The sequence below is a fragment of the Mus musculus genome, chromosome 9 (assembly GCF_000001635.26).
Source record: "Mus musculus strain C57BL/6J chromosome 9, GRCm38.p6 C57BL/6J".
NCBI classification, from domain to species: domain Eukaryota; kingdom Metazoa; phylum Chordata; class Mammalia; order Rodentia; family Muridae; genus Mus; species Mus musculus.
This window is the reverse complement of record NC_000075.6, coordinates 64,746,549-64,751,478: the sequence shown is the minus strand read 5'-3', so window position 1 is coordinate 64,751,478 and position 4,930 is coordinate 64,746,549.

Sequence of the window (4,930 nt, the reverse complement as noted above, 5' to 3'; positions counted from 1 at the left end):
AAGGAAGGAAGGGAGATATGTAGGTAGGTAGGTAGATAGATAGATAGATAGATAGATAGATAGATAGACAGACAGACAGACAGACAGGTAGGTCATGTAGCCAAATGCTCAGAGGCAGAGAGGGTTTGTTGAGGGACTAACAAAAGATACACCAGTTTCCTTTAGTTCTCAGATTTCTCTGTGTTATGCCCTGTGTCTTAAAAGTTTTTTTGAAGACTGTTGTAGAACGTGGAGCTCTGAGCACAACAGCCACCACCTTTAGCGACTCGGCTGTGCCTGAGAGCCTCACAATGGGGCCTGTGTACTGCTGACTGTACCTCACTGGAAGAAGGGGTTGGCAGAGTCATTGAACTTTCTTCTGAGTTTCCAGCCACTCCTTCCAGCCACTGGTATGAAGTTCTGCACCAGCGTCATGGAGCTGAAGAATCCAGGGAAGCGGTAGACTATATGGGCTGGAGTAGGTGACTTGAAGAGGGGTTCATCTATGCAGCTATGGGGAAGCCATCATCCATGCTGGGTAAAGATTTAACAGTGTGGCTGCTTTGGGGTACCACCTTCCTGTGGTAAGCCTTCATCCGTGTGCTGTGAGCAAGGCTCGGTAAAGTCACTGGCCCCCAGGATGAACATCTGTGGACCTGAACTTTGGTTTGTCATTGAGACTTCATAAGGACAAGGCAGACATGACTTATGTCTCTTCAGGAAGGAATTCTCACAAGGACATTATGTAAAATGGCGTAAGCCAGACATAAAGGTAAAAATATCATATGATCTAATTTGTATGAGGTACCTAGAATCTGTCTAAGGCACAAGGATAAACAGTAGAGTGGTGGTTGCCAGGATCTAGAGGGAGGGAAGGAGGAGGAGTTGGGTAGTGTGTATACAGCTTATTTTATAAGATGGGAAAGAACTATGGAGACTAGAATGCACAGTCTTAAAAAGTAGCTAAGAAACTGGGTGTCATGGTACACACCTGTAATCGCAGTACCACGAAGACTGAGGCTGGAGGATGACAAGTCCAAGGTCATCCTGGACTACATAGGAAGGTGGAGGCCAGCCTGGGATATGTGAGGCTGTTTTAGTTAGGGTTCCTCTTGCTTCAGCAAAACGCCATGACCAAAAAGCAAGTTGGTGAAGAAAGGGTTTATCTGGCTTACACTTCCACAGCACAGTTCATCATCAAAGGAAGTCAGGAACACCGTGCGATTCCAGAGGCAGGAGTTGAGGCAGAGGCCATGGTGGGATGCTGCTTAAGGGCTTGCTCAACCTGCTTTCTTATAGAACCCAAGGCACCAGGGGTTGGGCCTCCCTCACTAATCATTAATTGAGAAAATGCCTTAGAGCTGGTGTCTTAGTTAGGGTTTTACTGCTGTGAACAGACACCAATGACCAAGGCAAGTCTTATAAAAAACAACATTTAATTGGGGCTGGCTTACAGGTTCAGAGGTTCAGTCCATTATCATCAAGGTGAGAGCATGGCAGTATCCAGGCAGGCATGGCGCAGGCAGAGCTGAGAGTTCTATGTCTTCATCCAAAGGCTGCTAGTGGAAGACTGACTTCTAGGCAACTAGGGTGAGGATCTTATACCCACACCCACAGTGACACACCCATTCCAACCAGGTCACATCTATTCCAACAAGGCCACACCTCCAGATGGTGCCACTCCCTGGTCCAAGGATATACAAACCATCACAGCTGGATTTCATGGAGGTCCTTCATTTTTTTGTTGTTGTTGTTGTTTTGTTTTTTGTTTTTCGAGACAGGGTTTCTCTGTATAGCCCTGGCTGTCCTGGAACTCACTTTGTAGACCAGGCTGGCCTCGAACTCAGAAATTCGCCTGCCTCTGCCTCCCGTCTGGGATTAAAGGTGTGCACCACCACCACGCCTAGCTTTTTTTTTTTTTTTTTTTTTTGGTGGTGGTGGGGGGAGGCCCTTCCTTATCCGAGATTACTTCCTCTCTGATGACTCCAGCTTTTGTAGAGTTGACAGGAAACTGGCCAGTAGAGAGAAGTACTTCGAAGACACAGCTGACAGAATACATGCTTAGCATACAAAAGCCCTGGGTTCTATCTGAAGAAAAGCTAAGGTGGACAACATTTTTGTATATTTTACCATAGTTTTTAAAATGTGAGTTGGTAAGATGTCTCAGCAAATAAAGGCTCTTGAGGCTAAGCTGGATGTGGTAGTTTGATGTGGTGGTTTGACTGACAAGTCCCCCCTCAGCCGGGCGTGGTGGTGCACGCCTTTGATCCTAGCACTCGGGAGGCAGAGGCAGGCAGAGTTCTGAGTTCGAGGCCAGCCTGGTCTACAAAGTGAGTTCCAGGCCAGCCAGGGCTATACAGAGAAACCCTGTCTCAAAAAAAAAAAAAAAAAAAAAAAAGAAGTCCCCCCTCCCGCCCCTCCCCATACCCCCACCTATGTATTTAAACAGTTGGTCCCTGGTGGTGGTGGTGTTTGGGGAGGTTACAAATCCATTCGGAGGTTGAGCCTCGCTGGAGGAAGTATGTCATTAGGGGATGGGCTTTGAGGGTTTATGATCTCACCCCATTTCCAACTAGCTCTTTCTGATTCCTGTGTGTGGTTGGAGATGTACTTTACCTTAGCTTCTTGATCCAGTCACCTGCTGCTATGCCTTCCCAACCACTGTGAACTATTATGGGACTAGAAGCCAAAATGAACTCATTTTTTTCCCCAGAAGTTGTGTTTGGCCATGGTGTTTCATCACAACAACAAAAGCACTAATACATGAGGTAGCCTGATGGTAGCTTGTGGCTGACTCCAGTGGGAGCCTGTTCCAGCTGTGGCTGTAGCTCTGGGCTGCTTCCTGTGGTGTATCACCCTCAAAGAATCACTCCATAGTCCATGGCCACTTGCTGATTGGACCATAGTGTGGCTATGGGTGTTCTGTTGACATCACATTCTAGGGACTTTACTGGACGCTTATTGGAGAAAAAAATTGTCTCAATAACTGAGCATTTAAAAAATGTGGCCTGAGGGTATTAGGTTTCTGACAATGTAAGGGATAGTCAAGGACACTGCAGACATTTTTTCTGGTCTTACACCTTCTTAGTGTGCATTAATGTAGATTTTTATTTTATTTAAATATTTATTTTTATTACTTTTAGTTAGTGCATGCATGCATGCGTGCGTGTGCGTGTGCGTATGCGTGTGCGTGTGCGTGTGCGTGTGCGTGTGTGTGTGTGTGTGTGTGTGTGTGTGTTTAGTATGTATTCAGGTACCTATGGAAGCTGGAGTTTCCGGTGGTTTTAAGCCACCAAACATGGGTTCTGGGAACTGAACTCTGGTTCTCTGAGAGAGCAGTACATTGTCTTAATTACTGAGCCCTTTTTTTCATCCCCATATTAATGTAGAACTAACTTAAAATATGTATAATAATTTTGAACCTTAACTCTAATTCCATCTTATATAAGCATGAACTGTTTTCTGTGGCTAGACATGGAACTGTGGGTAAGCTTAGAGAAAATGGCACTTGGTTACTTTTGGCTTGTTTCCGAGAGTTAAGCACTCTTTCAGAAAACCAGATCTTCAGCCGCAGACACTTGTGGTATTTGACTCATAGATTTGGTCTTGCATGTTGCAATTCACGCTGCATAATACAATTCACACTGCATATTTCAATGTCTCTGAAATCAGGACGTATCCTCTAATCAATGATGCTGCAGATTCTATGAAATACAGTACTGGTATGCTTGAAGCTGTCTCCTTAACTCCTCACCTCCTTCCTTCCTTCTTTCCTTCCTTCCTTCCTTCCTTCCTTCCTTCCTTCCTTCCTTCCTTCCTTCCTCCTTCCCTCCCTCCCTCCCTTCCTTCCTTCTTCTCTGCCTTCCTTTTTGCCTTCCTCCTTTCTCTCCCTCCCCATTCCCTCCCCTCCCTCTCCTTCTTCTTTTGAGACATGTTCTCATTGTTTAGACCAGGCTGGCCTCAAATTCAGAGCTCTGCCTGCTTCCATCTTCTGGGTGCTGGGATTAAAGCCTGGGCCACAATCCCAGACATCCTCCTCTGGATTCTTGTAAAAGTCTCCTGCCTCCTCCTTTACCCCTCTAAAATCTATTGTCCTTAGAGCAGCCACACTTTCCCTTTCAATACATAAATCAGATCGCGTCACGCCCATGCTCAGCATCTGATGTTTTACTGTTCAGTTCTTTTATCTCCTCTGATCTATCTCCTACTTTTGCTTTTATTTATACTACTGCCTCTAGCCCATGCACAGAGCACACATTTGATAAAACAAATCTCTACATAGAGTCCCTTTCTTTTAGTTAAAAATTATTACTATTGTTATGTTGTTATTGTTGTGTGTATGTGTGCTCTTGCTCACACGGGTGCCTGCACCACAGCACTCTTGGGGAAGGAAGTTAGAGGATAGCTACCACGTGGTCAGGCTTTCGTAGTAAAGGCTAGGAGCTCTACCCACTGAGCTAGCTCATGGGCCCTTATGTCTTAAGAGTCTTTGCACTGGCATTGCCTGGCCCTGGATACTTCCAACCTGATACTCCACATGATGAGTTCCTTCTTCTCTTTCAGTATTTGCTCAAATTTTCTAGTGAGCTCTGCTTTGACCACTGTTTTGAGTATGACATATAGTCAGGGATGTGTGTGTGTGGGGGGGGAGTGTGGGAGTGGGGAGGCACTACTATATAGCTCATGCTGACCTAGAACTCACAATTCTTCTGCCTCTGCCTCTAGAGTTGTGGGATTGCAGGTGTGTCCCACCACACCCAGCTTGACCAAGTCACTTTAAACAGCAACCTGCTGCTTTCCTCTGGCTCCAAAGGTGTTCCCCTTCCTTGACTGTCCCTCCAACCCCCAACAATTTTCTCCTGATGTAATGCATAGTTTACTGCTAGAAACTTAGCGAGTTGTGAGACATTCATACACTGAGAAATTATTAACACAATCAGGACAATAAACA